Source organism: Eleutherodactylus coqui, chromosome 2 (assembly GCF_035609145.1).
Source record: "Eleutherodactylus coqui strain aEleCoq1 chromosome 2, aEleCoq1.hap1, whole genome shotgun sequence".
Taxonomy (NCBI): domain Eukaryota; kingdom Metazoa; phylum Chordata; class Amphibia; order Anura; family Eleutherodactylidae; genus Eleutherodactylus; species Eleutherodactylus coqui.
The window spans coordinates 341861283-341874492 of record NC_089838.1 but is presented as its reverse complement, the minus strand read 5'-3'; the positions used below and the strand labels follow the sequence as shown (position 1 = coordinate 341874492).

General features: G+C 47.4%; 1 protein-coding gene and 1 long non-coding RNA gene across 5 annotated transcripts in view; one reads left to right on the top strand and one right to left on the bottom strand.

Moving 5' to 3' along the window:
* LOC136613075 (uncharacterized) overlaps positions 1-13210 on the bottom strand; it is a 56044-nt gene that overhangs the window by 25788 nt on the left and 17046 nt on the right. The window lies entirely within an intron of this gene.
* CAMTA2 (calmodulin binding transcription activator 2) overlaps positions 10953-13210 on the top strand; it is a 107718-nt gene continuing 105460 nt past the window's right edge. For 3 of the 4 annotated variants that reach the window (XM_066593905.1, XM_066593904.1, XM_066593902.1), the window contains exon 1: positions 10953-11031. The gene's annotated coding sequence lies outside the window, so the exon portion shown is untranslated. The remainder of the gene's footprint in view (positions 11032-13210) is intronic. The other variant, XM_066593903.1, reaches the window with a different exon arrangement.

Here is a 13210-nt window from a genome sequence, read left to right as displayed (position 1 = left end):
CGTGTGATGTTCCCATTTCTCCACCACAGGAAGCTCTCATCCTGTAGACTCAGGGGGGACGCCTGGTTAGGGAAAACAGGTAGTAGCGGAGAGATAGGCAACATCATGGCATATTTAAATCTGTTTTTCCTCCAGATCAAAAACTGGTGGTGGGTTAGTGGGGATAAGTGGTGGGTATTTGTACATTTTCAGTTTTTATCCCAGAAAATTGCCCCAAGGTCCATCGGGGCTAAAAGAGAAGCCTCCAGCGCAACCCAAAGAGGTCTCCACATGCCTGCGAATATGAGTGGGATTTGCGATAGCTGGGCTGCTAAATAATATTTTTTCAGGTTAGGCACTGACAGGCCCCCGATTATTTTGGATACAACCTATCCATGAGAGGGAGGGCTGGCTCCATTTTTTCAATTCTGCTTTTAGGGAAGCGAATAAGGGGGGGGGGGGGTAATTCCATTTATATAGTACTTCTATATTGGGAGTGAGTTTAATGCCTAGGTAAATAATATAATGTGGGCAAGCCTTGAAGCCAAAGTTTAATTCTATAAGTTTCTGCGCGTGTGAAGGGATGTTGTGGAATAGGGCCTCTGTTTTGTCCATGTTAACTACCAAACCTGAGACTTCTGCAAACGCATCTAGGGTTGTTATTAGATTCGGTAAAGAGGTAAGGGGTCTGGATAGGGTAAGGAGAATATCATCCGCAAAGAGACTAGCTTTATATTCTTTGTCTCCTACTTGAATTCCAGAGATGTTCGGGTTTTTTTCTACTGGCCTGGGCGAGAGGTTCCATCGCCAATGCGAAAAGGGCTGGGGACAAGGGGCATCCTTGTTGTGTTCCTCTCTGAACAAATATTTTATTGTCTATGGAGGAGGGGAGTTTTAGTTCAGCCGAGGGAGTTGAGTAAAGGGACCGCAGCGCTGTGATGAAACTCCCTTGGATACCTACCTTCTCCAGGACTGCGAAAAGATAGTCCCACGAGAAGCTGTCAAAGGCCTTTTCAATATCCAGGGCCACGATTACTAGCAGGGTTTTGTAAATTTTTGAGACATGGATAAGGTTGAGGACTTTTCTAATATTGTCAGATGCCTGTCGGGAGGGGATAAAGCCAACCTGATCCTTGTGGATCAGTGAAGAAAGGAAGGCATTTAAACGGTTAGCTAGAATACCGGTCAGGATCTTGTAGTCTGGGTTTAGAACGGACATTGGTCTGTAATTTTTGGGTGAGGTGTGGTCCTTATTTGGTTTGGGAATAACTGTTATGTGGGCCTTCAGAAACTCTTCGGGGACCAGCTTTCCTGCTAAAATATATAGTTATAGAAATATGTTAAAGGGAGAGAGAGGGACGCAGTGAATTTTTTGTAATACAAGGCCGTCATACCATCGGGGCCCGGAGCTTTACCCGGTTTTAAGGACTTAATGGTCTCCTCCACCTTATCCACGGTGATGTGTTGGCCAAGATGCTCGCTCTAGGGGACCGTCAGCTGCGGGAGGGTAAAGTTCTTCAGGAAATCCTGAGGGGCAGAGGGGGATTTCTGAGGTTTATATTTATATAAGTTGTTATAAAAGTCGTAAAAGGTTTGGCTTATTTTACCTGGATTCGAGGTGCACGACCGATTTTCTGCTCTGATAGAGTGGACAGAGTTAATCCTTTCCTTTGTTCTGAGTCATATTGCCAGTAGCTTATCCGGTTTGTTAGCTAGTTTGAAGTAAACGGACTGTGTCCACTGGAGGGCCCTCTCTGCCTGAGATGTTATGAAAGGTTGATCTGAAGTTTTCTGTCCCTTATATTTTTAATCAGGGCTATACTAGTATGTTGCTGATTAGCCACTTCGAGCAAAACGAGGCGCCTCTCCAGGGCCAGTGAGGCCTGTGTTTTTTCCCCTCTTTTTAATGGCGACTATCCTGGAAATGTGTTAGGAGGATGTCATGATCAGACCAGGCACACGGAATATGTCTCATCTGCGCGAGGGAGGGAAGCAGATGGGTTGAAACCAGCACCCAGTCAATACAGGAGAAGGATTTATGCGGGGCCGAGAAAAAGGTGTATCCCCTTCTTGAACCATGGACCTCTCTCCAGCTATCTGCTAGTGCCAAATCTTTCAGCGTAGCGGTTATCGAAGCTGATTGGTTAGGGCTGATTTTATCTAAGCTGTGGGATGAGCGATCCAGGGAAGGGGAGAGGACCATATTAAAATCTCCCATCCAGTAGGCAGTGTTTTAAGTTTTCTAGAGATCTGGGAAAACAGTTTGAAGGGGTTGATAACCGGGGCATATGAATTTACTAGAACCAACCTTTGGTTTCATAGTATGCCTTCTAAGATTATAAATCTACCCAGGGGGTCTATTTCAACCTTGGTGATCGTGAGGGGGAGTGAATTATGCAAAAGGATGGAGACTCCTTGGTGTTTTTTCGCTGCTACAGATGAGTAGGTTCGTGAGTATTGGGGATGCAGATATCTGGGGGCTGAGGAGGAGGAGAAGTGTGTCTCCTGAAGGCAGATAACATTGGGCTTAGTTTTGAGGTACTGGATAAATGCTTTCTTTCTTTTAAGTGGGGAGTTAAATCCTTTAACATTATGTGAAATTATGGTAACCATTGTGAGAAGGAGAGAGCCAGCCAAATTACACTAACAATCCGTCATGGAGTTTGCGGGCCTGCGGAGCACTGAGCTTCAGGCAAGCAACATGTGGAGACGACTTTCAACATAATATGTGAAAACAAAATAAGTAATGAAAGAACTTTCAAAGTATTGAGTAGTATTGGGTTCCAAAACCCAAGAAATCCCAGACTGAGTATTCCCCTACACATGTAGAAGGGGTAAACCCTGAGTCTGGAAGGGAGTGGGCATCAAGTTTCTCCGCCCCGTCCAGTGTGTAAATATAGCATGTTAATAAGAGAAACGTCCAAACAGAATGATCTAAATAATGTAGTAGATTGAAGCCAAAGAGTCCAGGGGTCATCAAGAATATGCGAATCTGCACTAATCTGAATGGGATCTGTGTGGTGTCTGAAGCAGTACTGCGCGCACCCACTTCCCCCCAAAATAACAGAGGCCATCAGTGCGCACAACACGTGCCCCAGGGACCCACCCAAGCAAACAACAGCAAATGTGGACCTAATGTAGCTTCCTACGGAGGCTGGGTGTAGGCCGCCACATGGGGCTTTGTATAATGTTAGTGGGCCGATTTTAATGGGGTTGCTCCCCCTGAGCTCAATGGCCCCTCCCCCTGGTAATCAGCATCTGGTGTGACCCGAGGGCCAGGAGAAGGGGGGACAGAGCGGCCCAGGCCATTCAGTGGGCGACTCAAAAATAGAAGAAAAAAAAATTGCAATCTTTCAGTAGGTGCAATAAAGAGAAAATCTGACTACATAGCCTGTCTCAGTCTATCGGATCCCGATGATCTGCTGTTGCCACTCTGTGTCGAGGATTTCCCAGCATTGTCCAGGAGCGAGCTGATCGTTGCGGTCTGGGGGACCTGCCATTCTCAGCTTCAAAGGGAATTCGTTCTTCCTCCAGCATGTGCTTTTCTTTTTCCAGTGATCTGATAGCGAACGATCTTTGATTAATGCGGATAAGTAAAGCGAAAGGGAAATTCCATCGTATCTGATGTTTGCCTGTTGTAAAGCGAGGGTGATGGGTCTCAAAGCTCGCCGTTTAGCCAGGGTGGACGGTGCAATATTGGCAAATATTTGAACCGAGGGGGGGACCCCTGGCAATTTATCCAGGTTACGGACGGCCAGCAAGAGTTGATCCCGCATTTTAGAGTAGTGAAGTTTTAGTATTGTATCTCTTGGAAGATCTGAATTAGTCGGTTTTGAAAGGGCCCGGTGAATTCTGTCTATGCGGAAAGAGTCATGTGCCACTTGGGGGAGGAGGGCGGAGAACAAGTTAATGGTGGCCTTCTTCGGGTTGGTAATAGACTCAGGGAGACCCCGGATACGGATATTTGCCCTTCTGCTTCGATTTTCAAGATCCTCACACTTCAACTCAAGGGCTTCCACTCTTTCAGCGTAGTCATCCCATCTTGCTCGCTCGTGGTCTAGTGCATCAATAATGTCGTCGGTCTGATGTTCAAGGTCATTGGTGCGTTGACCCAAGTCGTTATTCTATTTGGAAATGTCATGCACCACAGTTTGGAGCTCATCTCGGAACAATTTCTTGATGTAAGAAGCTTAGATTCTGATGCTGAGAGGTTGTTATTTTGAGTCATTGTAGATAGGTCGGTGGTCTGGCCAGTGAGGAAAGGTTCCCCTGGGATGGCTGCTCCATTTGAGAAAGTGGGGTGAATTGGTTGCTCGAGAAAAGTTCTGGTAAGGTACACTGAGTGGCCGGAGGTTGTGCTTTGTTCTGTCTGCTGATTCTCCTGGACACATTAGGTATTCATATTATTGTATTCGTCGAGTTTGGTGATAAGAAGCATCTCTGTTCTGGCGACTGGGACGGGTTCAGAGCACAGCTCATGGGCAGATCGTGATCATTCCACTAACTGTGTATGAACTACTCCCTAGATGAGGGGCGAGACAGTCAGCAATAGGTGCACAGACTGAACGTCGCTGGAGACCTTCAGAGCGGACCGTGCCCTAGAGCCGGAGGCGGGAGTTTGTTGTGAATTATATCTTGTACAGGGTCTTATCTGGTTATCAGGTGGCTTACATATGTATGGAAATGTTCTCTTGTTCGTAACAACCAGAATTATATTGATCTTCTGAGTGCTTACAGGTCAAGATTGACCCTTCTCTTTTTCTTGTCAGCACCAGATCTTAAAGGGGTTGTCCCGTGAAAGCAAGTGGGGGTATACACTTCTGTATGGCCATATTAATGCACTTTGTAATATACATCGTGCATTAAATATGAGCCATACAGAAGTTATACACTTACCCACTCCGTTGCTGGCGTCCCCGTCTCCATGGCGCCGACTAAAGCTGCTTCTTAGTCGCACGAACAGTTGCGCTTGTGCACCGCCGGATTCTTCTTCTGTCTCCCTCCGGGCTCACGAGCTGCGTGCTGGCTCCTCCCTCATGTGTTGCCGATCAGCCAATGAGGTGGTTGTATCGGCAGTTCGAACGCAAGACAGGAGAAGAAAATCCATGGTGCACCATGGGAGAAAACCGCAGTGCATCCTTGGGAAAGGACCGGCGGCCATCTTTAAAAGAAGAAAAGAAGAAGCTGCAGAACGGTGATGCAGGTAAGCGATTTTTTTTTTTAAATAACAAAGGGATTGTTTTTAACGCTGCACAAGGTGGGGGTATGTTTAAAAAAAAAATTTTGCATTTCGGCACGGGACAACCCTTTTAAGGAGATATTTCCCATTCAGGAAGGTCTGGTAAGGTTAGGAGGGCTGCCTTGGGTTCTGGAGGGTTTTGTTCTGTTCTTCCCCCACCAGCAGATTTCTGTAGCAGCAGCGCATGTAGTTGTATGCTTTATTACCTCCCTAATGTTGCCCGCTGTTGCTGGCTGGAGTGGACAGACAGACCTCCGCTCAGTGCCGCCGTGTGCCCTTCACCCTCCCCCGAAACTCAAGCCCACGGCTTCACCTTGCTTTATAGGCTGCACTTTAAGATGGCTGCCGTGTAGGCCATGGCGCCCTGAAGTCTGGGCCTCTGGAACCTGCATGGGCTCCGATGATGTAACCAAGCTTTAGGTGAGTGGCTGTGTGCTCCTTGTGTTGGTGCCTGGTGTGAGCTACAGAGTGCCCCGGCGACCGAACGGGCCACCGGCACTCACAGTCAGCGCTGCTTCCTTTAGGAGGGTCTCCGATACCTGCTTTTGGCGGTCCCCCGCGTTTCAGCAGGGCTCTAAGTTCTGCGGCCGCAACTCCGGAGCCGCCGCCGGCACCCGAATCTTGTCTCTCGAGCGGGCAGGTACTTGCTAAGGGCAATGCTCGCTCGAGCAATTGCCCTTAGCGAATATGCTCGCTTATCTCTACTCATGATCGTTTCTGCTTACAGATTGAAGAGGACTGGTGATAGAATGCAGCCTCGCCGTACGCCTTTCTTGATTTCAAACCAATCTGTGTCTCCATTAGCTGTTGTAAAGCGACCTTATAAGCAATTCAATATGTTCTGGGACACCCATTTGCTTAAGACACTTCCAAATCTTGTCATGTTCAACACAATCAAATGCCCTGCTATAGTCGATGAAACACATGTAGACGTCCTTTTAATCCTCTCGGGTCTTCTCCATGATCCAGCACAGGTTCGGGATCTACTCTGGTGCCACAATCTTTGCGGAAGCCAGGTTGAACGTCCGGCAGTTCCCATTCAACAACTGTCGCGATGTGTTTTTGTATGATCTTTAAAAGAATTTTGCTTGTGTGAGGTAGGAGGGCGACGGTGGTGTAATTGGAACATTCTTGAGTATCACCTTTTTTTGGAAGTGTGACGAAGACAACCCCACAAGAGGTTTTATAGAAAAGAAGCAAAGAAGAGAGAAAGGTAGAGTAGTCCAATCACAGTACACAACGCTCTACATCACACCTTTACGCACTAGTAAAATACAGTGCTATAAAAATGTGACAATATGTAATATGATGAATGCATACGTTACTGCTTTGTTAATGCGTACAAAAATCCAGATATGATGCCAAAATATGGTCTCCAGAAAACACTCCTCCCCTATCCCAAAGAAGAAAGGACAGCTCAGTCCAGTTTACATAGCTCCATGAACTTTCAACTGATCTATATTAACCCTTGAATAACAAGTGTAAGACAAACCATCTTAATACTTTCCCTCTACATTCACCTAATTAAACTACAGCCCATAAGTATCCAGGAAGGAGGATGAGGTGTGATCTCTATTATACCTGTGCGATCAACATCACTTTTCTGATAGGAGTTAATGTCCCCCTGAGAAGCATGGGTGATACAATCCATCACACAGGAAGTTCCAGTGACTTGAGTTCTTGTGACCCCTTAGGAGAACATTAAGAGTAGAAGTTCTCAGGGTGACCACCATGAGATCACATGATTCAACTGAAGGGAATTTTCAGATAGAAACAACTAACCAAGGTAATACTAGCACAGAGCGATCGGCTGCACAGGCAGTGACTTATTTTCGCGCCAAACTGACATCATGTGGAACCCTTTTCGACCTGCTCTTCTGTTGGATTTCCTCGGAGAGGTTGGTGAGGGGGGTGTCTTCTCCCCTGATCCTATCTAGGGACGTTTGCTCTTTTATTTTAATTACCATTAACAGTCACCCGTATTAGCACTAAGCACCTCATCCTCCTATCCTTTTACTCTTGAACCTCATTTCTTTCCTTGGGGAGGCGGGTGGTGGTGGCTGTTTTGGAGCTGGCCAATTTCTTGCCTTAAGGCTATCTTGGATTTTGGTGGGTATTACATTATCTGTCCTACATTTATGTTTCTATGGCACTACTGAGGATACTATTACAATCTCGACTATACTGAAAGTCAGAGAGGTGCACTCAGGCATCGAACACAGACTGTTGAGAATGGAGATTTACCAGAATACTCAGAAACAAGGTTGTAGTGAGCAAACTCAGTCCAAGGTAGGAGTTTGGACCAATTATCGCGATTGGCATTAACAGAGGTTCAAAGATATACTGCTCTAGTGCCTCGCTGATCTGTGCTGCTACTCTGAGGTTGATATCCAGAAGAAAGATCCAGGCCGATCCATTGAGATCTTAGCCCAATGTGTGGTTGGAATGGGCAAAAGCTAAAGAAGACCTGATAGCCCCACCTAGATGGCTTGTACTTGTGTTATACTCCATGATGGGGGAGATCAGACTTGTTAAAACCCATTTATATGAATCCATTATATAGCGCACACATATTTACATCATAAGGATTTCAGAATTCCCTTATTAGGGTATGTTGCCACATAGCAGAAAAAAAGTGGAGATTGTCCGCAGCGAACAATCTGCATCAAAACCGCATCAGAAAACATGTCAATATCTGCAACATTGGTGCGGATTTTGATGTGGTCTTTCACTTGGCTAACTTAAAGGGGTTGTCCCGCAGCGAAAGCGAATTTATTTTTTTTTAAATGGACCCCTGCATTCTGCCCTGTTAAAAAGAAAGCATTTGTTAGTTTTTAAAAAGTACATTGCGCTTACCTGCATCAGCGTTCTGCAGCTTCTTCATTTCTTCTTTTAAAGATGGCGCCGCTGGTCTTCTCCCACGGTGCACCGCGGGTCTTCCCATGGTGCACCATGGAGTTTCTTCTTCTGTCTTCCGCGTTCCACTGCCGATACAGCCACCTCATTGGCTGATCGGCACCACGTGACGGAGGCGGAGCTTCGATGGCGACGCGCAGACCAGCTCTCCGGCGCGCGCAGCCCCATTCACCAGGCAGAAGACCGCACAGCGCAAGCGCGTCTAAAGATGCCAGAAGACACAGAAATTAGACGGAGCCATGGAGACGGGGACGCCAGCAACGGAGCAGGTAAGTGAATAACTTCTGTATGGCTCATATTTAATGCACGATGTATATTACAAAGTGCATTAATATGGCCATACAGAAGTGTATAGACCCCACTTGCTGCCGCGAGACAACCCCTTTAAATGAATCCAAGTCTCCAGGTCCAGATAAATGGTATTCTTGCCCATCTCCACCCATCAGCCTGGTGGTGACAAGATACAAGAATACCCAGATGAATTACATCCTCAGATACTAAAGGAAGCAGCAAAGGTTATTATTGAACCACTTGCCAGAATCTGTGACAATCCCTGGAGAACAGAAGTCCCAGAAGATTGGAAAAGGGCAAATGTTGTCCCTATCTTCAAAAAAGGGAAGAATGTGGACCCAGGACACTACAGGCCTGTGAGCCTGACTTCTATACCGGGAAAGATCTTTGTACAAATTATTAAACAGCATGTATGCCAGTACTTGGATGAGAATGGAGTAATTAACCAGAGCCAGCATGGGTTTGTAACAAAAAAGTCATGCCAGAAGCATCTAATTTCCTTATGACAGAATTACCGAGTGGGATGATCAGGGAAATGCGGTGGATATAGTATATCTTGACTTTGGTAAAGCATTTTACAAAGTATCTCATATCATACTTATTGAAAAAATGACCAAATCTGGGATTGACAAGGCAACTGTTAGGTGGATTCACAACTGGCTGAGTGATCGTACTCAAAGAGTGGTCATAAATGGCTGCACATCCCAGAAGTAAGGGGTGGCGACATAATACACGCTGTGGGGCGTCGCTGTTACGCAGGGGGCCGCTGCGGGGGCGTCGCTGTTACGCAGGGGGCCGCCGTGCGGCGTCGCTGTTACGCTGGGGGCCGCCGTGGGATGGCAGGGCTGTTTCAAAATAGAGAACATGCAGATTTTGACTGCTTTTTGGATGCGGAAATGCTGCAGAATTTTCCACAGACATTTCCGCTGCGGACATTCTGCAGTATTTCCACATCCGAAAAGTAGTCAAAATCTGCATGTTGTCTATTTTGGAACAGCGCTGTCCTTTTCAGAACGACCGGGGTAAAATAGTACGTCGTGATAAGCCCCGCCACCTTGCGATAAATAAGTGGGTTTTGGGTTGCAGTTTGGGCACTCGGTCTCTAAAAGGTTCGCCATCACTGTAATAGCCACAGACTGCACATGAGTCAGCAGTGTGATGCAGCAGCCAAAAAGGCAAACACAATTCTGGGATGTATTAAGAGAAGCATGGAGTCTAGATCACGTGAGGTCATTATCCCCCTCTACTCTTCCTTAGTCAGACCTCATCTGGAATACTGGGGTCAGTTCTGGAGCAAGTTGACAGAAGAGTTAGGCCTAGTGCCCACGGCCGTGACGGGCACCGCAAGCGGAAATCCGCAGCAAAGTCCATTACGGCAACCCCCCCCCCCGAGACCCCATACTCACGTCCGGATCCGCTACCCGACGTCTTGCAACCCGTGACAGCGCGCAAGCACAGTACAGCGCATGGCTTGCCGGCAGTGTCATGTGACGCGCCAGCTACAGCGGAAGATAGCATGACGGACGGCTTCCATTGACTGCAATGGAAGCCGTCCGCACAAACACCCGCGGCAAATAGAACATGCCGCGGGCGATAACGGGTGTGTTCACTGGTTCACTGGGTGGAATTCCGCACCGCGAGCATTGGGCTATGAGGTTCGATAGTACCTAATAGCTGCGGGCAACGCCGCGGATGTCTGAGCTGTGATACGTGGCAGAAATCCGGCCGTGAGACTTAAGCCTTACCAAGATGGCGAGCGGTCTGCAAATCATGTCCTATGAGGAGCGGGTAACGGATCTGGGAAGGTTTAGGGTGCAGAGGAGACGGCTGAACCTGCCAGGGCCCTGTAACGAAGTACTCGGGCCGTTAGGGGGCGACGGGGAGTCGTTTATACTCACCTGCACTCGCGCCCTCTGAAGGCCGTGCCACGCTGGAAGCAGCGACTCTGTTCCTCCCACAGACTTGGATAGGACCTTCTGCGCGCCAAACTCTGAAAACAGTGCGGTTTTCCATTTTTGGGCGGTGTTCAGAGGGCGCTGTGTGAGCCCGGCTCCGGCACCTGGCGTATAGCGGTGTGGCAGGTTCCCTTACACCCCGTATGGGGCGGGGCCCAGCACTGAGATGCTCCGCATGGCTGCCATGTTGGGCGTGGTCCTGACACTGCAGCCTCCTGCATGCTGTAACATATTAATGCACACTTCATTATCACCAAGGCGGACATGTCTGTATCTGCTGCCTAATTAACGGAATCCACAACATACATGAGCGCTATGAGAGAACGGGGAGCCGGAGAGGAAAGGGTTAAGGCACTCTGCAGCACAACCCACGGCAGCAACTGCCAAAGAACATCCAAACTCCATGCAGTCAGACCACAGCGCCCCCAGCGGCCAAGGCTGCTATGGCGGCATCAACACACTGACTTCCGCCAGCTGACGCCGGTCGTGGGAACCACTGACGTCACCGGGCGTGCCGCGCGTAACTTCTGCTTCCTGAGGTAACGTATGACGTGAGGACGTCAGGCCCCGCCCACTGCCGGCGCTGTGACGTCACACTGTGATGTGAGGGGGGGCTCGGTGATAAGATGGCGGCTGGAGGGTCCCCAGGAGGTGAGTGAGGGGCAGGACGGAGCCGCGTCCACCGTCCAGTCACAGAGAGCAGCCGGCCTCCTCGTCATACACCGCGGCCGTCCATATATACACCCTCCATACACTGCTGTCATATATATACACCTCCTGTCCCCACTGTATACACTGCTGTCATATATATACACCTCCTGTCCCCACTGTATACACTGCTGTCATATATATATATATACACACCTCCTGTCCGCACTGTATACACTGCTGTCATATATATACACCTCCTGTCCCCACTGTATACACTGCTGTCATATATATACACCCCCTGTCCCCCACTGTATACACTGCTGTCATATATATATACACCCCCTGTCCCCACTGTATACACTGCTGTCATATATATACACCTCCTGTCCCCACTGTATACACTGCTGTCATATATATACACCTCCTGTCCCCACTGTATACACTGCTGTCATATATATACACCCCCTGTCCCCACTGTATACACTGCTGTCATATATATACACCCCCTGTCCCCACTGTATACACTGCTGTCATATATATACACCTCCTGTCCCCACTGTATACACAGCTGTCATATATATATACACCCCCTGTCCCTACTGTATACACTGCTGTCATATATATACACCTCCTGTCCCCACTGTATACACTGCTGTCATATATATATACACACCTCCTGTCCCCACTGTATACACTGCTGTCATATATATACACACCTCCTGTCCCCACAGTATACACTGCTGCGATATATATACACACCCCCTGTCCCCACTGTATACACTGCTGCCATATATATATATACTCCTCCTGTCCCCACTGTATACACTGCTGTCATATATATATATATATATATACACACACCCTGTCCCCACTGTATACACTGCTGTCATATATATACACCTCCTGTCCCCACTGTATACACTGCTGTCATATATATACACCTCCTGTCCGCACTGTATACACTGCTGTCTTATATATATATACACACCCCCTGTCCCCACTGTATACACTGCTGTCATATATATACACACCCCCTGTCCCCACTGTATACACTGCTGTCATATATATATATATACACACCCCCTGTCCCCACTGTATACACTGCTGTCATATATATATACACACCTCCTGTCCGCACTGTATACACTGCTGTCATATATATATACACACCTCCTGTCCGCACTGTATACACTGCTGTCATATATATATACACCTCCTGTCCGCACTGTATACACTGCTGTCATATATATACACACCTCCTGTCCCCACTGTATACACTGCTGTCATATATATACACACCTCCTGTCCCCACTGTACACACTGCTGTCATATATATACACCTCCTGTCCCCACTGTATACACTGCTGTCATATATATATACACACCCACTGTATACACTGCTGTCATATATATACACCTCCTGTCCCCACTGTATACACTGCTGTAATATATATATACACCTCCTATCCCCACTGTATACACTGCTGTCATATATATACACACCTCCTGTCCCCACTGTATACACTGCTGTCATATATACACACCTCCTGTCCACACTGTATACACTGCTGTCATATATATACACCCCCTGTCCCTACTGTATACACTGCTGTCATATATATACACCTCCAGTCCCCACTGTATACACTGCTGTCATATATATATACACACCTCCTGTCCCCACTGTATACACTGCTGTCATATATATACACCTCCTGTCCCCACTGTGTACACTGCTGTCATATATATACACCTCCTGTCCCCACTGTATATACTGCTGTCATATATATACACCCCCTGTCCCCACTGTATACACTGCTGTCATATATATATACACCTCCTGTCCCCACTGTATATACTGCTGTCATATATATACACCCCCTGTCCCCACTGTATACACTGCTGTCATATATATATACACCTCCTGTCCCCACTGTATACACTGCTGTCATATATATACACCTCCTGTCCCCACTGTATACACTGCTGTCATATATATACACACACCTCCTGTCCGCACTGTATACACTGCTGTCATATATATACACCTCCTGTCCCCACTGTATACACTGCTGTCATATATATACACCTCCTGTCCCCACTGTATACACTGCTGTCATATATATACACCTCCTGTCCCCACTGTATACACTGCTGTCATATATATACACCTCCTGTC